This window comes from Rhinolophus sinicus, chromosome 4, assembly GCF_057876585.1.
Source record: "Rhinolophus sinicus isolate RSI-liver-muscle chromosome 4, RSI-T2T, whole genome shotgun sequence".
NCBI lineage: Eukaryota > Metazoa > Chordata > Mammalia > Chiroptera > Rhinolophidae > Rhinolophus > Rhinolophus sinicus.
Window position 1 is genome coordinate 10,339,449 of NC_142504.1, and position 25,810 is coordinate 10,365,258.

At 36.6% G+C, this 25,810-nt stretch overlaps 1 protein-coding gene and 2 pseudogenes across 4 annotated transcripts in view; 1 reads left to right on the top strand and 2 right to left on the bottom strand.

Moving 5' to 3' along the window:
* BBS9 (Bardet-Biedl syndrome 9) overlaps positions 1–25,810 on the bottom strand; it is a 359,579-nt gene that overhangs the window by 288,674 nt on the left and 45,095 nt on the right. The gene's annotated exons all lie outside the window — the stretch shown is intronic.
* LOC109461222 (large ribosomal subunit protein eL30-like) lies at positions 4,431–24,306 on the bottom strand (annotated as a pseudogene).
* LOC109461221 (V-type proton ATPase subunit G 1 pseudogene) lies at positions 24,305–24,655 on the top strand (annotated as a pseudogene).

Below are 25,810 nucleotides of genomic sequence, written 5' to 3' on the forward strand. Positions count from 1 at the left end.
GAACCCACAAAGGTAAACAGAGCCCGTGGGGCATTTTCCTAAACCAGATAACCTTCAGTTTCAGTTTTCAGGGTCTCAAATGACATACAGTAAAGGAGGAAAATCTTGGGGCCGACTCTACGCGGGGAATCTAACTGCTCCGGCACAGTATCTTTGTCCCACCTCCCCCACCACCCATATGAAACTAAGACCACGGAGGGTTCTACCTACCCTTAGTGTAAGGAGAACTTATAAAGAGCATTCCCCCTGAAGCACAAGAGAAAGCAAAATAAAATGCACATCTCAAAACTAAGACTCAGATGAAAGAAAAAAAACTCTCCTAAGAATTCATAAACCCCAAGATGATCTTAATGTGGGTTTCAGACCAAATTCAGTCTATTGGCTTGCCCAGGAAGACTCAGTCTGGGAATTTACTATAGAGTGATTCTGGGTTAGAAGTACCACCAAGCACCTGACAAAAGAAAACTCAAATCTTTGAAGGAACACACCAATCAACACCATGAATAAAGTTCCAAAGAGTATACTTCATAGGCAAAATCACAATATACAAGGAATTATAGGCAATATGAGCAAGAGACAGCAAAAATAATAGAGAGCAGACTCACAACTGCAAAGACTTCATGTACTGAAATTATCAACAGAGAATATAAAACCACTGCATTTTATATCTAAAGAAATAAAAGCAAGGGGGCCAGCCCAGTGGCTCAGGCGGTTGGAGCTCTGTGCTCCTAACACCGAAGGCTGCCAGTTTGATTCCCACATCAGCCAGTGGGCTCTCAATCACAAGGTTGCCGGTTCAATACCTTGACTCCCACAAGGGATGGTGGGCTCTGCCCCTGCAACTAACAACAGCAACTGGACCTGGAGCTGAGCTGCACCCTCCACAACTAAGATTGAAAGGACAACAACTTGACTTGGAAAAAATCCTGGAAGTACACACTATTCCCCAATAAACAGTCCTGTTCCCCTTCCCCCACCCCCCCAAAATTTTTAAAAAATAAAAAGCACTCAGGTATTAAAAATATGATCAAGAGATTTTATCAGTGATCAAGCAGATTTTTTAAGGAACAAATAAACTTTGAGAAATCAAAAATACAAAATTAGACTTAACAAAGTGAAAACTCCATGAGTAGTTTCAACAGAAATTAGTCTGTAAATAGCAGTGATTTAGGAAATGGAAACTAAAAATAAGGAAATAATCTAGAATTCATTATAATAAAAAACACAGAGATAGAAAATGCAAGTGAAGTTAAGAGACATGAACAATAGGGTAAGATGATCTAACATATATCTAATTGGATTTTCATTAGGAGATAATGGAGAGAATATGGAAGAGGCAATATTCAAAGAAATAATGGCTGAGTATTTTCCAGAATTGTTGAAAGGTTCCAATTCTACAATCCAGTTTTAAGCCAAATACCTTCCAAGTAGGATAAGTGAAAACACTAGATAACCTCCCTCGATAACCAATAGAGAAACTGCAGAACACCAAAGACAGAGAATCTCTTAAAAGCAGTAAGAGAACAAAACCAATTAACCAGCAAAAGAATACCAGCTAGACTGAAAACTGACTTCTTAACACCAGTGGAAGCCGGAATAGAGCATAATATTATCTTTTGTGTAGCAGGAAAAATAACTGTCAATGTAGCACTGTATACCCAACCTTTCTCCCATCCACCTCCAAAATAATTTTAATGGACTAAAGCAAAGATTCCATTCACAATAGCAAGCAAAGCAATTAGGTTCCTAACACACTGGCTCTAACTCAACTTTCAGATCTGAACTCCCTTAGAAAGGCCAAATCAAGGAAAGCCAGATTAAGCAATATGTCCCTAAAACACACCCTCATTAATACGGCATCTTTTCCTTCACAGCACTTGTGATTTTACACCTGTTTCTATGACTACCTACTTAATATATATCTCCCTCTCCGAACCTAATGAGGCCACCGACCTCTATATTTGGCTCACCACTGCATCCATAGTGATAGGTGCCTGGCACATAAATGGAAGGAAGGAATGAAATGAAGGAGGCTGGGAGAAGGGGAAAGGAGAGGCAGGGAAGATCGAACCAACAGTTACACAACTAATATAGAGAAAAAGTAAAATTTTTTCCAAAAGACATAAAATGACAGCTAAATAAATAGTAAGACACTGTATTCCTAGATGGGAAAAATCAACATCATACACATGTCAGCTTATGCACTAAAATAATCTATAGATTTAATGTAATGTCAAACAAAATTCTAGCTTAATTGTTTTCATGGAACTCAATAAACTATTTTTTAAACTTGAGGGGGAAGTAAAAAAGAGCAAGAATAACCCATAAATTTTTAAAAAACAATAATCATGAAGAACGATTAGTCCTCTCACGTCATACTGTATATTATTTTTTTTAACATGGTATTGGCATTCTTTATAGATACGCTACATACAAATCAAGCAAAAGGAGTAGGATCTAAGAGCAAATTAAAAACTACATGGGAATGAAGCATACAAGAAAAGTAGCACTTTATCAAAAGAATATTCATAAATGATGCTTGTACACTTGGGGAAAAAATAAAATTAGAGGGCAGGCAGTTTGCTCAATGGTTAGAGCACAGTGCTCGTAACACCAAGGTCGCTGGTTCGATTTCCACATGGGCCAATGAGAGACAACGGCTTAAGCTTGGAGCTGAGCCACCAGTGGGCAGCCGATTGGCTCAGTGGTTGGAGCCCAGTGCTCATAACACCAAGATCGCCAGTTGGATTCCCACATGGGCCAGTGAGTTACACCCTCCACAACTAGATTTGTTGTGGAAAAGCGGCTCCCAGAGGGCAAGGAGAACTCAGCTTTATTACACTAGTGGGCCCAGTGGGATTGTTCCCAAAGAATTGAGCACTGACTGGGGTCAGGCGCTTTATTTTATATGTTTAGGCCTCCAGGTTGGGGGGGAAATCTGGCCGGGGTGCCAGGGAGATCCGTCCCTAGCAGCTGTGATCCCTCAACTTTGTTTTGACAGGGAGGCCTCTAACTATGGTGCCTGCGGGATTCATCTCTGATAAGGTATGGGAGGAGGAGGGGGCAGAGCTCTTAGGGGGAGCTTGCCCAAGATATCTCCAATAAGGGGGAGATTGAGCTCTTGGAGGGGGGCCTGCAGGAAAAACCGTCCCAACATATTGAAAACGACTTGACTTGGAGCTGATGGGTCCTGGAAAAACACACTGTTCCCCAATATTCCCCAATAAAAGATTTTTAAAAACAAAATAAAATTAGAGCCCTACTAATACCATATCTGAAAATAAATTCCAGAAAATTTAAGAAAACAAATGAAAATATTTTAGAATCGTAGTGTAGGAAAGATCTTCATAAGAATGGTACGAAGATCAGAATCCATAACAAAAAAAAGATTAAAACATTTAACATCATAAAAAGTCAAAACATTTGTACAACTAAGTGAAGGATAAAAGTTAAAACTTAGAACTCAAAAACTTGTTATTCGCAGGTTATGTGCTTAAGTGAACTGCTTTATCTTGCAAATTTTAAATTTTCTCATGCCTAAAATGAGGATAATAACCTACTTTACAATGTTACTTTGAGAATTAAATGAGAATTTTAGGTTAAATCCTTAGCATAGTCAGCTGGTAGCACCTATCAAGTGCCAAATAAATATTTTTTACTATTTTAAATTGAAAATATAACATGTCATTCTTGCCATTAAATGGAGATTTTGAACTGGTAATACCTAGTGTTGGCACAAATACTACTCACAGCCGAGAAAAAGGGAAATTGGGCCTATCTTTCTGACGTAAAACAATTCATAATGTGTACCAAAAGCTTTTTGCCCCATTATCCAGTTCTAAGATTTTATCCTAAAAAAATATCAAAGACAAACACAGAGATTCAAATACTGGCAATTTACGAACATAGTGGGTTTTTTTATTTACTTATTTTAATTTCAGCTTTATTGAAGTATAACTGACAAAACTGTACGATATTTAAAGTGTTCATTGTGGTGATCTGATATAGGTACACATTGTTTAAAGATTCCCCCCATCTAGTTAATTAACATGTCTATCACCTCACATATTTGTCTTTGGGGTGGGGGTGGTGAGACACTGAAGTTCTACTCTCTTAGCAAATTTCAATTATACAATACAGTGTTACCAACTATAGTCAACCATGTTTTACATTAGAGTCTCAGATTTTATTCATTTCATAGCTGAAACTTTATACCCTTTTACCAATCTATCCCTATTTCCCCCATCATCCAGCCCCAGGCAACCATTTCTGCACTCTCTGTTTCTAGGAGTTTGACTTTTTTTTTTGATTTCACATAAATGATCCTATGCAGCATTTATCTTTCTCTATTCAGTTCCTCTGCCCATTTTTTTTTTAAACAAGCTCTGGCCAGTTTCATCAACAACAACAAATTCTGCATGATTTAATTTTTAAGTCTGTTCTGGCATGCTTCTAATGATACCACCTGGATCAATGACAGCCAGTGTGCATACTCTGTAGTATTCTCCACACCCCGTGCCCAATTCAATATTATTGCCACTATCCGTGATGCACACCAGTCACGGCCAACATGGCGTAGTGACTCTATTACAGATTTCCTCAGGGCTGGGCAGTTGTTGGCGAGGATGACCAGTTTCGCTTTGCCTTGACTGATCATTTTCAGAGTCTGCTTGTATCCCAGCACACACTTTCCACTTTTCGTAACAAGTTGGAGCCTAGAGTTTATGGACTCCAGCAACTTTTCATCTCTTTTGTGGCCACCATCTTCCTATCTTAGGTGCAGGGCAGCCCCTAACCACGGGCAGCTGCCAAGATGGCCACAGAGCGAGAAAAGGCCTCTGCCCATTTTTCAATCAGATTGTTTTGTTTTGTTTTGTTTCGTTTTCATTGAGTTGTATAGGTTATTCATAGATTTTGAATTTTAACCCCTTATCAGAGATACGATTTGCAAATATTTGCTCCCATTCCATAGGTTGCCTTTACATTTTGTTAATGATTTCCTTTGCTGTACGGAAACTTTTTAGTTTGATGTAGTCCACCTGGTTTTTTCATTTGGGGATTTTTTTTTTAAGGCAGTGAATACTTATTTTTAAATTTGCAAGTAATCTCATGAATACATTTTTGTTATAATAATTGTAATGATACAGTCCAAGAGAAGGGCCCCTTTTGGCCCCACCTAATTGCACTTTTCTTTCCAAAGAGTTTATCAAAAATATAGAAATAATAAATCTGGGTGATCACCATTTTCTCAATAAGAAAAATATATGCTAGTTACTCCTTGCTACTCTTATGCTCACTTTTGATCATCAGGCAACTCTGCTTTGAGTATAAATTTTCTATTAGGTTGGTGCAAAAGTAATTGCAGTATAAAAGATTAAAAATAATTGTAAAAACCGCAATTACTTTTGCACCAACCTAACAGTATTTCTATTTACTCTTTGATTTTTGTCGTGTTAAATGTTCTCTTTCCAGTTTTACTGAGATAATAATATGTGAAAGTTGTTAGGAGAGTATATCATAAGACTGCCATCACAAGGAAAAAAACTTTTTTCTTTTTCTTTTTTATATTTATATAAGATGATGAATGTTAACTAAACTTATTGTGGTAACCATTTCACAATATATGCAAGTCAGATAATTTATGTTATACATCTTAAATTTATACAGTGCTGTATGCCACTTGTTTATTTTTGCTTTTGTTGTCTTTGCTTTTTTTGGTGTGAAATCCAAAAAATGATGGCCAAGACCAATGCCAAAGAGCTTACCCCCTTTGTTTTCTTCTAGGAGTTTTATGGTTTTAGGACTTACATTCAAGTATTTAATCCCTCTGGAATTGATTTTTGTGTATGGTATAAGTTAGGGGTCCACGTTTCATTCTCATGCATGTGGCCATCTAGTGTTTCTAACACCATTTATTGAAGACACTAACCTTTCCCCATTGTGTATTCTTGGCTCCTTTGTCATAAATTAATTTGTGTTCTCTATTCTGTTCCATTGATCTCTGTGTCTGTTTTTCTGCCAATACCATATTGTTTTGATTACTACAGATATAGTTTGAAATCACCAAGCGTGATGCCTCCAGCTTTGTTTTTTTCTCTCAAGACTGCTTTGGCTATTTAAGGTTTTTTGTGGTTCCATACAAATTTTAGGATAACCATAGAATTTTTAACAGCAAAATATTAGAAACAATTCCATTAACAAGGGTATATCATAGAATTCTCTACAATCATTTAGACTTATATTGCAGTAGAATATTTATTGATTTTATAAATTCTAATGATATTGTTAAGTAAGGAAAAGACCTTAAAAGAGTAACTACTACATGAATCCAGATTTATGGCATTAAAAACTCTGAGGAAAAAGACAAAATAAATATACTAAAATAGTCATAATGATTAGTTAATTCTCAGTGGCAAGAGTAAGGATTATTTTATTTCCCTCCTAATATAAACCTTATCAAAAGTTTTTTACAATAAACATGTTACTTTTGTTTTTAATTTTTTTTGGGGGGAAGCAGGAATCCAGCAAATTCCCCACCATTTCTGAAGCTCAGACCCCACCAATGATTATCTCTGCCATGGTGTATGAAGAAAAATATTAAAAGCATTAGATATATATCAACAGAAATTAATTATGATGTATATGTATGCATAATTCTTTGCCACTGAAAATGAAGTAGCTCTATATTTACTGACATGGGAAAACAGTCGCAATTTATAAGGCAAAAAAAGCCAAGAATGAACAGCATAACCCATTTTGTTTAAAGTATATACATGTGTAGAAATGAATATATGAAAGTCAACTAATAATCACAATTAGTCATAAAATGTAACAGTAACCCACTCATATAATTTTTTTTTATTTATTTAACTGTATTATCTACTTTATAATCAACATAGGAGTAGTGTTACAAAGAAAAATATTCCTTAATGCAGTTTCATTAGACAAAAAAAGAGCTATATATCTAGAAAGTTCATGAAGAAATCATTGTTAATGCAGTTTTTAACCAAAATAAATTAAAATGAAAAGAAATATCTTACATAATGTCATATATATATCGAGAGAGAGAGAGAGAGAGAGAGAGAGAGAGAGAGAGAGAGAGAGAGAGAACAGCCAAGTATATCAGGTAAAGGTCATTATGAATCTGAATTGTGCAGGTAAGCACCTCTGATTTTCCACTTCACTTCCTGTATGTGTACACACAACCTCAGTTACTTCGCATATGTCAGTGCACAAATATTTCCATCTTCAGTCATGTGTATAACTTTAAAAGTTCAATCAATTTTATCAAGTACAAAAAAATTGCCAGTAAAGTCAAGAACTTAATTTAACATCGTTCTGACAGAAGCTGCTGCATTTTAATGCACCTTTATAAAACCCATAAAACAAGTATTATAATGAAAGAGAATGCAACAAAACTAACTGTTAAAATGATGACTTTTAACCTTCTTAACACACAATGGGCAGTCAACAGGTTTTTTAAATCCTGAGGCCCAAATGCACTGTAAGATTTATAAAACTCCACTCCTAAGTTTAAAATTCTCATTGCTTAAAAGTAATAATAAATTCCCTAGTGAAACATTGGGTTCTGGTTTTAATTAGAAGTAAATGTGCTAAGATTTCCACCTCCTGCTGAAGAGAAAGTCAAGTCCTTCATGAACTACCTCGAGAGACTTTTCAAAAGACCTCATCATAACTGAATCCTGTCTTAAAGAGGAAAGCGGAATAGAGAAAAAATACATATTCTCATGTAGAAAGGTAGGTGAAGCCACTTAAACTATTTATGCTACCAAATGCAAAATTCTTATTCCCCAAAAAAGTAAAACATACTCTTCTTTGGATCCACGTTCTGGGATAATTAGTAAAATCCCTCACTTGATAGCATTCGTCTAATAAAATGTTAAAATACACTTGTGACATGTCAAATTCAAAATCAAAGTATATCAGCAATGACAATTTCAAGGAGAAAAAAAATGAGAGTACTTTAAAAAACCGCTTTTATCATCCAAATAAATGTATGATACAATCAATGTTGAAAAAAATTAGTATTTCCCAAGCACTTCATTTTTCTCCATTCCCTTGAGATTACCATTGTAATTAAAACTTGAAATTTTCAAATCTTTTAATATGTATGTATATTTATATATATATATATCTGTATACACATATACATTACCCATATATACACAAATATACATAACTGTATAGAATTCTGACTCTGCCAATTCCTCATCTGTAAGAGGGGAACATAATACCTACTTCACAGGTTGTTTTAAGAATTAAATGGAAACATGTGAAAGCACCTGGCCCAGTACCAGACATATAACCATAACCTGCAGTCAAAAACATGTTCGTTTTTCTTAGCCTTTGGAAAGACAATAGAAATTTCAAAGTTGATAGCATTTATTAAAAGATATCTTTAATGCAAGGAAAAGAAATAACATCTAAAGCTGTCTTGTTTTTTTCCTTCTTAAATCAAATATACTCTCCATCTAAGATATTTTAGTAGTTCTTTACTGACTTCACATTTTGGGGTGCCAGTTATATAAGACCAGTAGCTTTCATTTAAAAACAGAAAAGGTTGGTCTAACAAAATCATAAATTCATGTATGAAACACAGTATTGTTCCTTATAGAAAGTCCACATCCTTTAATATAAAATAAAATAGGCGGGGCCGGCCCGGTGGCTCAGGCGGTTGGAGCTCTATGCTCCTAACTCCGAAGGCTGCCGGTTCGATTCCCACATGGGCCAATGGGCTCTCAACCACAAGGTTGCTGGTTTAACTCCTCAAGTCCCACAAGGAGTGGTGGGCTCCGCCCTCTGCAACTAAGATTGAACACGGCACCTTGAGCTGAGCTGCCTCCCGGATGGCTCAGTTGGTTGGAGTACTTCCTCTCAACCACAAGGTTGCCAGTTCGACACCCGCAAGGGATGGTGGGCTGCACCCCCTGCAACTAGTAACGGCAACTGGACCTGGAGCTGAGCTGTGCCCTCCACAGCTAAGACTGAAAGGACAACTGGAAGCTGAATGACATCCTCCACAACTAAGACTGAAAGGACAACAACTTGACTTGGAAAAAAGTCCTGGAAGTACACACTGTTCCGCAATAAAGTCCTGTTCCCCTTCCCCAATAAAATAAAAAGTAAATAAAAATAAAAAAAGTAAAAAAGATTATTTCTAAAAAATAATAAATAAATAAAATAAAATAAGCCATTAGATAATAAATCTATAATGACTCCAAAAAAGACAGCAAAAAGTTGATAATGAAAACTTCCCTTCTCCTAGATAAAATAAATAAGATTCTGAACAAATTATTTATAATTTATAAAAATGTATTTGCGATCTGGTAACATTTTGAAATCAATCAAAATTGCTATGGTATGATTTAAGAGAAAAATAATTTAAAAAAATAAATTAACATTTCAGCATCACCAGTAGCCATCTAAACTATCAATGCCAAGATTCAGATGTAACATATAAGATTATTTCAGTTTTCCAAACAATGTCTCATTTCCCAATCCCTTCTATTTCTCCAATTGATACAGCATGCATAATTCTGGGAAATTTCTCATTGTTAAATTCTGTTAAAAGTCAATGAACAAATGCTTCTCATTACAAAATTCAATAATTGTAATAGAATTACGGACTTAACATGTAAAGTCCTGAAAGCATTTTCTAAACGGATGAATTGTTTGAGAGTTACTACTTTCCTTAGGTTTGCCTACATGGAAACACATGTTTTTTCAATTACATAGCAAAGACTATGGCTTCTGTTCAAACCCAGATTTTATTGTTTATAAAATTAGAAACAGATACAAATATATGTAAATATATATATACACACACACATAAACATACACACCTAGACTATATATTATATGTGAACAGTTGAAAGGTTTAATGTGTTATATAAGATGGTACTTCACGCACATATGAGGAAATTACTGTTAATCTTTCAAATGGATAATTCACTCATAAACAAGCCTGTTTTAAGTTCACAGATATCCTCGTACATGCTATCACAATTATTTATACAATTCAGTCAAAATTAAGTTAAGTGAAAATATTGGTGAGCTCTAACACCCCCATGATTTTTTTAAATCAAGAATTGTTTATAGTCACTGTTTGCTGTTTTTAACCCAAAAAAGGAGGATTCTATTTTAATCTAGAGTATCTCTAAGTGTTCACCAAAATCACAGTTTTTCATTAATACTTGATTTACAAATACATGTATTTTTGTTTTACGTCTAAATTTTAGATTAAAGATGATTTAAATGTCCTTCTTAATAATTTTCTGTATTTGTCCAAATTTCCTGTAAATTATATATGACCTTTATAATTTAAAAAAAGAAGTAATTTTAAAGCACTAATTAAAACATCTGAGGATGAAATATAAATCAGAAAGCTTGGTACTGGTCACTTCGTCCAAAAAAAAAAATGTGTAGTGACCACAGGGTTATCTACGGAATTCATGACTTTTCACTGTTTGTTCAAAAGGCATATATAATTAAATTCTAATTCAGCTCTAACAGTTGTAATAGGAGAAGAAAAGAGGGGTATAAGTTATAGCTAAAATGCAGTCCTTAATTTTTGTTAATATTAATCCTAAAATGTAGCGCAGTGGGCGTGGTTTTGTCCCCCAGTGGCTGTCACACTGGGTGAAGAAGGGAAATGCAACTGGCATCTAGTGAGCAGAAACCAGAGGTGCTGCTAAACATCCTGCAGCAGCACAGGCCAGCCTCAACAACGAAGAATGATCCAGACCAAAATGTCAATAGTGCCAAGGGGAAACCACGCCGAGGTAGAGAAAATAAACCTCTTATGTTTCAATTACAAATTAAAACCCTAAAGACAATGATAATTTTCATTCGAAATGTCATTCCTATCTGTTTCTCTTGAAGGATATACTAATTCAGATTTTCCAAGCATCTAGACTATCTACTTCTTTAAAATAGTTTTTAAAAATAAAGCCTAACCTTTCATTCTCAATTATAATTCTCTGTCCTCACCTCCCTCAGCATGCAATGGCCCAAAATCGAGTATAACTTTGTATCAAGAGACCTACAGACAGTTCTCCCTCTTCCTTTTGTGAGTTTATCTTCTGGAATAAGGGAAATAAAAGGCTTCTGAATTTGGATAAAGATAACTGAATCCAGTTGTTAAAATTTTGACTTCACTTTAATATTGATTTTATTTTTAATCGCTTCAACTAAATAAAGATTAGAGGCTTTAAGGATTCTAAACAAACTATATACTGTATTATCACTCTTATCATAGCTTTTTGAAATTTAGTTCATTCCGCCTTTTTTTTTTTTTTTGGTGCTGTGTGTGTGCTTTTTCAGTTGTGGTAAAAACATACATAATATAAAATTTGCCATTTTAACCATTTCTAAATGTACAGTTCTGTGACATTAGGTACATTCACATTGTTGTGCAACCATCAACCACCATCTAGCTGAACTTTTTCATCTTTCCCACCTGAAACTCTGTACCCATGAAACACTAACTCCCCATTCCCTCCTCCCACCCAGGCCCTAGCAACCATCATTCTACTTACTGTCTCTAATAATCTCACTACTCTAGGAACCTCACAGAAGAGGAATCACACAATATTTGTCCTTTTGTGACTGGCTTATTTCACTTAGCATAACGTCTCCAAGGTTCATCCGCATTGTAGCAGGTGTCAGGACTTCATTCTCTTTCATGACTGAATAACACTCCATTGTATGTATTTACCACATTTTGTTTATCCATGAAACTGTCACTGGACACTTAAGTTGCTTCCATCTTTTGGCTACTAAGAATAATGCTGCTATAAACAAGGGTGTACAAATATCTGATCGAGTCCCTATTTTCACTTCTATTGGGTAGATACCCAGAAGTGGAATTGCTCAGTCATATTGTAACTCAATATTTAATTTTTTAACTTTTTGAGTTTTCATTCGGTCTTGATAACAAAAATACATACAGCAGGTCCTCAAATAATGTTTCACTCAATGCCATTTTGTTATAACATTGATGGGATGCCATAGGAACTTAACTCTTGTTTATATGAACTAGTCTAAAATTGGTTTCAGTATACATCAATTCACTTACTGTCGCAGAACCTATCAACAACATTAAGTGAGGACTTACTGCATTTTGTAGAACTCTTACAACCTCTTCTTTCTTCCGCATAGTATTGGATGTGAGAGATTTCTCTAATCTAGCAGTACTTATCTAACACTTATCTGTGAACGACCTACAAGATACACCTATAACTGCACAAGAATGTCTAACAAATAGACCTTCGTATTTGTTTAAGCCCTAAAGCTGACACCCACTAATAGTTAAAAATTCATTAAAAATGATCTCCCATGCCAACATGCAAAATTTTCATGAAAAAAAAAAATCCATGCTGCAGCGCTTAGATCAAATTTTCCTCTTCTGGGGTATAAATTCTCAAGGGGTGGTTTTTTTCAAACTGCACTAACATTCACCCACCAATGAGAATCTATAATTCTCCCTCCATCCCTCCATCTATTTTTTTCTGTTGAGAATTACAATCATTGCCACCAAGCTATTGTTATTTAAAGTGTGTACTGTACCTTTGGATATCATAGGAAAGAATATGTCTGAAAACCAGTAACTAGGACAGTTTCCCAAAGTGCGCGTCTATATAAGATCAGTGAAGGTAAGTAAAACTCCTATAGTTCTGAACATGAATTGGAAGTATCAATATGTATGAACCCACAATATATTATCTTTAAAAATTATTTATATATACCGGGATTGCCAAAAAAATGTATACAAGTGAACACTTTGATCAACGTTGCTCAAGCTGTAGTTCGCCATAATCAAAAGTGTCTGGACGCTGATGGTAACCACTTTGAGCATCTCTTGTCATTGCAGAGACTTGTATTCATCTTTTGTTAGTGGTATATATTGAGTATTACAATTTCAATACAGTTTCCCTTTCTTAAAATGTGTATACATTTTTTTGGCACCCTTGGTATTTCCTGCCACCACTGACCAAAACAGTTCAGAAGCAATAACCAGCCAGGAGCAATGACCACCACTAGCACTTAGATAGTAAATGTCATTTCCCACCAAACAACAAACAAGCTCCTTCAAAAAAATGACTGATTCTAGTCCTGGAAGAGGAAACATATAAGATGAGGCTGGACTATTCACGTAAAAAAAGGAAGGACTCTGACAAAGACTTTTGCAGTTACGTGGAGAGGGTGCAGAAGCCAACTTGAAAACCTCCCCCCAGGGAAAAGAGGGGCTGATTTTTAACATTAATAAAAACAATAACTTCAATAAACTGAAATGCATCCAATATTTAAATCCATGAGTTCACAACAATATGCAAAAAATGAAAACAGCAACTAATTTGTCATCTTTGGAAAATGCTAGGGAATCAATTTAAAAACAAAGCTGTTTTGAAAACAAAGGGAGAACCAAGCATTTATCCTGCCTTTCCTACATGAAATATAACCTCTGTGTAACCAGATAGTTGCTAGTTTATTAAAGGTTTATTCTTTTACTATATGTCAGGTAATACACAGTAAAGGAATGATAAAATAAGAATATAACCATTTGAATCGCTAATAAAACACTGATCTACGCAATAATCATCGATGGCTATTGACAACACAAAAAGACAATTAGGCATCATGTGCCTCCTTATAAAAGTAAGGTGAACCAACTGTGAAATTGTCTTGCCAAAAAAGTCATCAAACCAGAATCTGATAAAGCTTCTCTATCTAACTACAAACTTATACATTTGACAGACAGAGGAACACAGCTACAAAACACTGTAGGGAGGCAATGAGCAAATTCCAGGCCGTGGGAATACGACAAACAATTCAACCTATTCAACAAATAAGTTACAGAGGAGAAAGAGTGAGAAGAGGGAGGAGAACCTAATTTTAACCTATTAACACATTTTGAAGCAATTAAAAATTCATTCCAGCACATGAACAGTACAAAACCTTTATCTTCAATAACATAAATTGCCTGAAGCACTCTAGATTTATTCCAAAATTACAATGCTCTACAATTACTGTCTAGCAACAAAGTAGGTAATTTAAAAGCAAGGTAATTATTTAATCAAGGATATAACCTTCCATTGTAGAAAGCAATTTCCCTAATTTCTTTCCTCTTGTGAAAATGAAATACCAAAAGAAGACATTGTAATTCCAAACTCCACTGTTTTGAAATAAATACTTTTTACAGGGATTTCACTGTAGTTGGTAATTTCAATCTTATACATATTGTTAAATCAAAATATAATTAGCATATTCATTCATTCCAGACATTAATTACTTGCTATATGTCTGGAACTGGGCTATGTACTGGAGATTTAAAACACGAATAAAGTACAGTCCTTGATCTCAAGAAAGAAATACTGGGGTCAAGAAATACTAAAACAAATCATGACACCATAACTTAATACATGCAGTAATAAAGGTAACATGTAAACAAATGCGGTAGAAATCAACAAGCACATATAACCAAAGCAGCAGGCCAGACCAGGAGGGCTTCCCAGAGAAAGGGACAGCAGCAGAGCCAGCCTCCACGTGGCTCCGGTGCTGCTGACGAGCCGTCAGCTGGTCTCTGCCATCAGCACAGGAGAGCCTGCGTGTGCAGAAAGCACTGCCAAACTGGTGAAGGGCTGTAGATTTTCCCCTGACACGCTAGGAAAGGTACATGGCTTTAATTCTGTGGCTGTAAAACAAATATCTTAGTTTAAATCAGAACCATGAAACATGATTTCTTTCCCCTTATCCTCAGCCAAGTGAAATTTTATAACTTGCATTTAAAAGGTGGGCTTGGAGGGTTTCATTTTATTGTTATTATTCCATGCTAATTTCAGAATTAAGAAGGGCGTCAGCATTTGTTCAGTATGCGTCGGTATAAAGTTAAATGTAAATTGGTAAACACATGAATTGGATAACGTCCAATAAGCAAATAATATGTGTACAAAAGAAGGTATCACACAGAACTCATTCCTTTACTCATAAAATCACAGCCTACCTGCCTGACAAACAGTTATCCCACATTTCATAAGCATGATCGGGCTCAAAACTGCTTACTTACATCGAGCCTTTATGTTCACGAGCACAATGGATGGTGCACAAAGAAGTTTTATATATAACAGGAATCACCACAGTGGGGAGGACTCAGTCTAACCACACAGGACTCTGGCAAACAGCGAAGCAAGTCTCAAGTGCAGGTCAGATGGGAAGAGCCCCACCATCCCCACCTGAGAGCTTCTCACATTAGGCGGCAGAGGGTCAGTCACAAGGGTCCGTGGCATCTGCTCTGATCATCTCTCAGTGGGGAACTATGTCTTCATTTTCATGTCATGATACCTAACTCAAAAACTCTTCTCATTTGAAGATTTGTTGCGCCCAACTGTGAAGCAACACAAGAGTAAACTGCATGCTCTTCCACTTACCAGCTATACGCCCTTAAGGCAATTTCTTAGTTTCCTCATCTGTAAAATAAACTACCATTATACACTCTCACAAAACGCCTGGCACACAGTAAGCACTCATTAGATGCTGTTGGAGGCCTGCAGCTGCTACAGGTGATTACACGAGGTCTGTCCATCACCAGCAAAGTGCCTGGCACAAGTCAGCACATAAATCACGTTGGTTTCTTACATTGGTTTCTTTTCTTTCTCAGGGCTGGGGGACTAGCATTTGTTTACGTTATAGCTCTAACAGTACCTAACAAAGAGCTTCACAAAAGAAGCCTCCAGTAAATCCTAACTAACTAAAAGGGCTTGTGTATCTACCTCTGAATACTCCCCAATCTCTCAATGCCACATGTGGTTCATAAGCTCTGGCTTCACCAGTTCAGTTACTGCACACTATAAAAATAATACCCCGAATTGAGCTTTCTTACCAGGAGCTTAAGCCACTTCTAAATAACAGCTCATTACTGACAATGACAGTATCAGGCAAATACAAAATAGTATTTTGAGAGAAAGCCAAGGCTAAAAGAGGATGTGTTTTATACCAACAAAGTCGGCCAATGGCAAAACAAGGACTCAAACTCGGAAATTTCTGCCTTGAGTTGAGAGTTCTTTTCCAACCCAGGTTGCATTTCCTCAAAGGACAAAAGTTCATTGATTCACATCAATTTCCTAAATCTTTACTCAGTAAGTATGAAATCTATCTACAGTTGTGATTAAACATTTATAAAAGGAACAATGTCAAAATCTTTTTGTATTAATCTATACCAATATATCCTCTGTAATGTCTGATGTTGAGTCTAAATCTTTTTGCTTTCTTAGGGAGGTTGGCTTGTTATATATAGCACAATTATTTTTAAATCTACTACAAATAGAATAAATTAAAATTGTACACAAAATTTAATGTTTTCATCCTATGAGCTTTTTATAGTTCATCTTGTTTCCTTTGGCCATTTGCTTTTAATGTGCAACCAGTGAATAGTGGTTTTTTATGCTTCACATTTTAAAATGCAGTCTTCCAAAGGCTCAGCCAGAAATGTCCATTTCAGAAAGCTTATTCCAGCCAGTTGGCTTTGTCAGTGATATATGTGCAAAGTGAAAATGTAACCCATAGTGATTTTCTGCAGGTCAGATGGAATCACTTAGCATACCAACATGGTTTCCAGTCCATGCCTCTAGAGAAATGTCCTTCAGCTAGCAAGTGTTTCTATTGAACATCAAACCAGCTACTGTTATTTGAACACTAGTGTTATCTCCACATGGTTGGAATATATGTGCATTCTGAGAATTACAAATATTAATTATTCTGTATCAAAATATAACTGGAATATATTTGCATTGTAAACATTGTATGGAGTCACTATAAAATTTAAGTAATCAGCAGATAGTATTTGGGGAGCTAAAATTTTTGAATTTTAATCATTTCCTGTTTTCAAAGTCTCTTGAAGCCCAAAACAGTTCACAGGTATAATGGCCTTGTTAGCAGAAATGCTAAATGCCCACAAATGCATCTGTAGTGCTAAAAAGTTAGGAACTGCAAATCATCTTAAGTATGCTCTTTTCTGTCATTTAACAAATGACGATTAACATATAGCCTTTTTTAGTAAAAACAACCATAAATACATCAATGTCTGAGAAATTTTCAATTATTAAAAATGAAGTGTCAAATTTCACCAAATATATTCGTTGTTTTTCCAAGGGCTGCATTTTTAGTTGGTAAACTATTTTAAAAAGGCAATCCCAATTTTACAAAATAATCAATAAAACAAAAAGCAATTTGGTCCATCCAAGAAATGGTTTCCTTCATACAGTATCAATAAGCTAGGATGACACATGCATCTACTACATCAAATAAGGTCAAAGTGCTCCCAAAACTATGAGCACATGCAGAGGTCAAGCATACTAAACTTCTTGCAGAGACTAAAACTGACTGTCAATAGGTTTATTACCTGATTGATTTTATATGCCCCATAGATAACTTTTCTTTTTTCAATGATCAGGGATTGTTTTCATTAACACGTTGCGTACGGCGGGGTTTAAATCCCTCGTGAAGATTCTCGTGATCCGTACGCAATGTGTTAAAAGGCAATTCTTTTTTACTCCAGTGGCTTGTTACCTTGAATGGAATATTTCTACCCATATTTGTATGGAAAATAATTACTTTTCTATTAGTATAGAGATACACTAATTTCTTTCCCTGGTAAGCAGAAAACATCAAGTTCAGCTTGTTTCACAAGCATAGGACTGAGACCTGTATTTGGGAACCAAAAATTTGTGTCAACCATTAGTAAAGAACTTCTGCTACTAATAGAAGAACCATCCTATTTTTATTCAGAAAGAGGTTATTCTTATTTAAAGCAGAATTGTAGATGTCATTATACCAGCCACAAGAACAGTGTGTGCATTATGACAATGTATGTTTAACAAGAACACAGAAGGTCTGGCTGCCTAGTGTCAGAAGTGTGTGTTGCCTTGTAAGGGATCAGAGTTCAGTGACATTACACAAAGCCTTTGATCCTCCAATGGGCAAGAAGAGGAAAGTAATAACAATGAATTAAAGATGGTAATAACCACCCTTTCCCTGTCTATTGCAGGCATCAGCATTTAGGTCTTTCCTTTTATGTTAGTTTGCTAAAACGTGAAATTTTTCTAAGAAGAAAATTCAAGAAAAAGGGACAGGATACAAATCAAAGAAAATATCTCATCATCTATGTGTATATATATTTAATGTAATGATAAAATGATTCTAGAGTTTCTCTTCTTATCCAGCTTCTTCTATCTCTATTGGTTCACCAGGTTGTGAGGGAAACATGCAAAGTTAATTTCTCTTACTAAAGAGAGGAGTGGAAGTGGAAGGCAAATTGGGGCACTTTAGGCCACTTATTTGAGGAGAGGTGCCTCCATTCAGATATGAAGATAAGAAAGACTATGGATCCAGTCAGTAATAAGGGCATTCTGAACTGTTTACTGGCCATGAGAATAAGTTTCTATGGACCCAACCATAACGTGTTACTGAATCCCCAAATGGCAAAAGTGGATGCAGAAGCTGGACAGTGAAGGGATCAAACCTACAGGTGCAGCTATGCTGGTACCACTTGAATGGGGTACCCAAGACTCTCAAAGCAATTTTATGCCCTAATATAAAGCATCCCTATCATTGGGCACCCCTTAGAATCTGCACGCATGTAAGTAGAGAAAATGTTAGAAGAAGACATCAGAGAGAAAAGAAAAAGCTAGGGGAAGCCAAGGAATAGGAAAACGGGGGTGGGGAGTGACAATCGGCAAATATATAATTTAAAATTCTGTGTGTTAATCTGTCTACCACTAAGGCAACCCTCCCTCCCCCCAGAAAAAAACTGTCTTTCTAAATACATGCATAATTACTTGAACAGGAAAGTGCTTTATCAAACTGACCAAAGAACATGAATTTTATTTTGTAATTTTGATATTAGTTTCATCTTAAATTCATCCAGTATTGAATAGCGGTAGTGAACCCACTTAAAAATGTTTCTACTGGTTTCCAGATATCTTAAGAGCTAGAGACTATCAGAGGTCTAAAAATTGTTAAAACTTGTTCTTTTCTTCCAAATAAAAACACTGTAAGTAGATCAAAATGAAAACAATTACAAGCATGCTCTCATTTACATATAGTACATAAATACATAATTGATCCTGAGAGCAGGAACCCAGGTCTTCTTAGAGGGAAATAACATTTGTTCTCATTTCCAAACAGGTAGGAAAGCACTGACCTAAAGAAGCATTTATCTTACAATGCCTTTGCAGAAAGGTATCTTTATATATATATATATATATATATATATATATATATATATATATATATATATATATATGTAAATGCAGCCAATTAGCAATTTATGAGAAGCCAGGAAAACAATGTATCAGCTCCCTTCCCAGCAAAAACTTGGCTCTCCACTGTTCTATGACTGTGCTCCAAGAATTCCAAGTAGGAATTCAGAATACATTTCTTCATAAAAACCATGTTATCAATGTTAGTTAGAGATACACAGGATATTAATATACTTTGTGTCCATTATAGATTAAATGAGCTTGTGTGGAACCTAACCACCATTAATATCATTATGTCTATGGGAAATGCAGCCAAGTGCCAAAAAAGGAACTAAGGAATAAATTTTTGGAACACAGCTGCAACTTCATCATAATTAAGGAGTTACTATGGATATAAGGGCTTTAAATTATTCCATATAAAAATTTCATTAATTATATATAATGTTCTACTGACATATTTGCCTGACATGTAGGGAAGATGAGAATCTTTTGCGAGATTGCCCCCAATTTCTGCTTTGGAATACTGGTCTCATTAAAAGCGCAATGAGAAATAAGAGCGCCACGTCCACCAAGACCTGGAAAATAGTATTAATACATCCTGCAGCCTCTCTCAGAGGTACAGTGGCACCTTGGAGCATATCAACAGCTCTACGAACCCCCATATAACTTTGATAACTCAGTATTTTCCAGACTCATTTGGCCAAGGAACAGCTGTCCCCACATTGTAGAATCACCATTCAGCTGGACATATGTACGTTGGGAAGCTCTGCTTTAGACAAACTAACTGAAATCAAGTTTCTGAAAAATCATTCCTTCCCAAAGCCACAGGCTCTGTCTTGGCTCATGACATTTGCACTGTGATTCTTCTCTTTCTTTTTCTTTTTTTTTTTTTTTTAACTGTATTGAGGAATAATTGACCAATTTAATTGTGCATTCTTAAAATATATAACGTGATCATTTTCCATACATATACACTGTGGATTGATTACCAAGATAAAGATAATTAACACATTTATCACTTCATGTGTGTGTGTGGTGAGAAGGCTTAAGATCTACTCTCAGCAACGTTCAAGTATATAATACAATGTAAGTCACCATGACGTACATTAGGTCCTCAGAACTTACTCTTCTTATAACTGAGAATTTGTACTCTTTGAGCTACGTCATCCTATTTCCCCCTCCCCATTCACCCGTGTCCTTTTCCCTACATCCTTCTGCCTTTTTTTCAAGTATCAGCTTTGAGGTGACATTCTTGGAATCTGTCCTGACCCCCTAAACCAGTTTAGGTACACAGCACCCTGAATTTCCCCTATCATTTTTTTCCTACCTAGAATGAAAGCATTTCCAGTCTATTTCCCAGCACTACTCAGGATCCTAGAGCAAGACTTTTTGAGTCAACTCAAGTTCAGGTCTCATCTCTGTCATTTATTAGCTTGACAACCTTGAACAGATTATTTAAGCTCTCTGAATTTTCTCATATGAAAAATTAAGGTAAAGTACCACCTATTTCTTATAAGGACTTATTTCTTCAGATATATATATATATAATCAGTATTGCAAAGCACCTAGCACAGTACCTGAAACAGTATTCAATGATTGCTATTATTACTCATGTTAGAGCTAAAACTTAAATGATGAAAAACACTTACGAAGCCTATGAAGTCTAACATTCTTATACTTGGTCAGTACATCATCTATTTCCATTCTAATTAAACAAGTAGGTTATTTTTGGAAAGGAATTATCTCAGAAAGATTGACAGAAGTCCAATACTCAGGATAACAAAATTATTATATTTTGTCATTGCCAAAGCTAAATAATACTTAGAAACATAATGTCTGTGCTTATCAAAGGGCTAAACACCACCTTTTAAATCACAGAAGCCTATCATACGACATTTGAGGACCTGGGGGGTTATTCTCAGTCCTTTACTCTTCTTGTTAACCATTTTAAACTATAAAAGTAATAAAACTGAACAGTCAGAAAAATAGCCAGTGAAAAGGTAAAATCTCCTTCCTTCCTGAATTCGGCAGAGTACAAGCAGGAAACAATTTTATTCTTTCTCATGATTGCCCCTTTAAACCTGCTCTGTGGACTCCTTCTTTCCCGCTCCTGGATGAAATCTAAGGCAGATCTTATAGCTTCTCTATTCTCTCTCAGGAAATCATGAATAATCTTGTTTTCCACGTATTAAGAAGTCTAGACTCTCTTGGGGGATTTCAACTTCCGGCTACAATGGAATAACTAGCCCTCCCACTGCAAGCTACTATGAACTGGACAAAATATATCAGGCTCCTGTCAGCAGGCACGACAACAGGTAGCCCAAGTTTATGACGTCACGAGAAGGGAAATTCACGAGCTCAGCCCCGCCCCTGTCCGAGATCTCTGTTGAGAGACAATTTCCAACTGCAGCCCAGCAAGCTGGAGGTGAGGCAGAGCACAGTGGCCCCCCTAAGCTGAGGAGACAGAAATCAGAATTGGGGGCAGCTGAGGAACCTGAAGTCTGTGGGGCAGAGCACCAGACAGAAGGCAGCCTTGCAGTGGGAGAAGCCAGGCTGGGAGACAGTTCCCTGAGAGTCCCTGAGCTGAGCACGCCATGGAGCAGCTGTGCAGGGTGTATCAGAGGACGGTGCTACGGGGTGGAAATGATACCAGAGGTCAAGCCATGCTGGGGAATGTTAGAAGTCTGGCTGAGATGACATGAAGAGTCCTCATTAACACCTTGTAAACACCTGAGAAAGGCTGCGCCCCTAAGAGGAAGGACCATGCCCCAGAGTAAGTCCAGCTCTAGACCCACCTAACAAAGCCTAAAACCGAGCCCTAACAAGACCCACGGGGAAGAGGCAGTTTGGGAGTTGAGACATCCCAAACCAAAAAAGTTTAGGAAATACTTTCGATTTTCACAAATCTGGCCTATATGAACATAAAATCAAACCATTACACGTTCAAGGTAATCAGCTAGTAATTGAACTTGATATTTTCAGGGTTTTTTTATTTTAACTTTTCTGCTAGATATGTAGAGCTATCTCATTGTGGTTATAATTTGAATTTCCCTGAGGGCTAATGATGATGAGCATCTTTTCATATCATATCCCTAATGGGCCATTTGAAGGTCTTCTTTTGTGATATGTCTCTTCAAATATTTGTCATATTTTAAAATTTGGTTGTTTATCTTTTTATTGTTATAAGAGTTCCTTATATATGAGGTGTGATCAAAAATACAGTGAATGTTTAAATTTTTAAAATTTATTACAGTAGAAGATACACTGCCATTAATCCCCCTCAAAATACTGCCCCTCGTTTCGAGCACTCTTATCCCATTGTTCTTGCCACTTTCTGAAGTATACAGTTCTGGAAGTCATCTTTCAAGAGTGCCTTTAGTTGGGAGGTGGGCAAAATGGGTGAAGGGGGTCAAAAGTTATAAAATAAACAAGTCATGGGGATGTAATATACAGTATTGCATATCTGCAAGTTGCTAAGAGAATAAATCTTACAACTTCTCATCACAGGAAAAAAATTCCTATAACTACGAGTACTTATGGTAACAAATGTTAATTAGACTTATTGTGGTGATCATTTCACAATATATACAAATATCGAATCAGGTTGGACACCTGAAACCAATGTAATGTTGTATGTCAATTATACCTCGATTTAAAAAATCAACAACAGGAAAATCTGGGTAAAGGGTACAAAGATATTTCTAACATTATTTTTAACTTCAGAAAAAAACAAACAAAGGAAATATAATCACATGTCAGTGGTCAGTAGTGTCTACACAACCATCATCATAAAAATTCTTGTATTAGGTAAGGAAAAGGCCTAGCTGCTATAACAAAGATACCCAAAAATACAATCCCTTAAATTAGACAGTTTATATTTATTTTGCTAACTACAGAGACAAGTTCTTCTCTTAACCCTTCCCCCACCTCTATAAGTAATCCCACTTCTTTAAAGTCTCTTCATTTGAACCACCTGCCATGAATTCTGTCTCCTGCTGGGATCGTAAGTGATACAGTACTTAGGGATTTGGGGACCAGTTTGCTCACACATTTGATGAACACACAAATGAGTTTCCTGCCAGGGAAAAAAGGAAATAGAAATACATGGCATGCAATGGTACCACCATGGTTCAAATTATCATTGGTGCAGGGTGGGACAGAGTGCCAGTGAAAAGACAAGGCTCTGAGGGAGAAATGCTTAGCTCTTGATTGTTTGATGACAACGGTAACTACAAAGATTGCGGAGGGTGCTACCAGCTCTGCTTAAGCACTAACGAAATAGGAAAGCTTGGGACTTGAACTCCCGTATCAAGGTACAGGTGGAGAACCCCAAAACTTCTATGGCAGCCATTTAACAGGGTGACACTGCAGAAAAAGAAAACATGCAGACCTTTTACAGTTCATTAATTCCTGAAAATGCCCCACGATTCACTAGTCCAAATGGGGCTGAAGGAACTCCAGTTAGAAATGAAGCCTGGCCCAAGGTCTTTCTCACAGTAACCCAGTGGACGCACAGGCCGATCCTGCCATTATGCTCCCATTTCCTTAGTGCACAGTTGGAACAGACAGACTCATGAACGGGCTGGATACCTACATGAGCTTCCTGTCTAATCAAGTCTATTATGAATCTACTATGATAGCAAAGATCTAACTGGGACCCCTTGGAACTGCTCCCAATCCACCAACATAGCACAAGTGGCAAAATCAATATTCATCCCTAAGGCAACTGCAGAGGTTTGTGTCACCATCAAAGACTTGAAAGACACAGTGATGATGCCTGTGAAAGAGCCAAGTGGGTCTTGGATAACGATTATGGATCATCATAAACTTAGTTCAGACAGATCCTAATTACAACTGAACTAATTACAACTGCTACTCAAAAACACGGTGTATTTAGTGGAAAAGATCAACACAGCCCATGAAACCTGGTGCAACGCTATTAACCTATCACGTGGTTTTAATCCAAATCAACGCAGACGATCACAGGTAGTTCCCTTTGCCTGTCAAAGAGGGTAGTCCAGGGCACCGCCATGGCCAGTCGGTCACTGGGCATTCGGCAGCTGCTGCAGGCCGACACGCGGGCCACTGAGAAGGTGTCCGAGGCCCACGAGCACAAGAACCCGAGGCTGAAGCAGGCCAAACACGCTCAGGATGAAACTGAACAGTACCACCTGCAGAGGATAGGAGGGTTCAAGGGCAAGGATGCTGTGCCTCTGCGATCCCACAACAGTTGCAGCACTGAAGCAGAGAAGGAGACCCAGGAAACAACCACCCTCCAGACCAATTTCTGGCAAAACAGGGATGCAATCCTGGATAACGTCTTGGCCTTTGCCTGTGACATCTGGCCAGATACACGTAAAGAGTACCACATAAATGAATAGGGTAAAAAGCAAGAAGTGCCTAGTCCATGGATTGGCATTTTAGATATCTTCATGGAATATGAAGCTTTAGCAAAGCTCGAGCTACAGTCTTGTGAAAACGCATTAAATGAGTTCTGCCTAATACATAGTCAGTCCCTTTGCTTTTTGGAAAATAGCAAATCTAGCTTCTTTGTACAAACTTACAGCTTATCCAAAAATTTCGTCTTCTTACCTTGTATTTCTTTGAACTTTAATGAGTATACATTGTTTGTTTTCCTATGCCTTTCAGCTCAGGCAACATTTATATCAAACTGGCTTTTTCTTTCTTAGATAATTAATTTTTTTATTTTTTTTTTTAAGAAAGAAAGGAATTAATTTTTTTTCCCCTTAAAGCTTTCTTAAAGGTCAGGGACTGTATCTGTGGAAAAGTAGTAAATAGTTATTTGTAACCTGTGTGAAGCAGTGACGCAGCGGCCAGCCTTAAAACAGTCCTTTCCAGCTAAGGGTTAGAACAATGAATACTAGTGTAACTGGTGGGGCTGCTTTTAGCTTCTCTTCATCGAAATTACTAGAAGATAGAATTCAAGAACTTGTTACACGTTACAGGTGATTACTTGGTGCACTAATAATCATTTAAAAGTAAAGATTCTTTGTCATACCAAAAAATATATATATCTTCACTTTCTTGGTTCTGGACTATTTCAATTCTCCTGATCTTTGTTATAAGACTGTTCTCAGGGAATGTGATTATCCTGATATCCCAAGGAACATAATGCTAGTCCAATACATCAATGGTATTACAACTAAATCTGGTAAGCAGGAAGTGGCAAGTACCCCATAAAAATACAAGAGCCTGCCACACACTTAAATTTCCAGGAAAGTCTGGGGCACATTAGGATATTCTCTACAAAAAAAAACACCAAACAAACAAACAAACAAAAAAGGTGTTGCACTGCCTTCCAAAAAGAAAAAAAAAAACACAAAACTTGGAGTCTCTTTGAATTCTAGAAGCAAGATAGAGCACATTCAAGTACAGCTGCTACTTTCAAATAGAGCCAGAGGAAGACAGGTCCACATCTGACAAAGGTTGCAATGTAGGCCACCGGCCTTTCGGCCCAGCAGACCCAATGGTACTTGAATTATCTACGGCAGAGAGGTCGCTCTATGGAGCCTCTG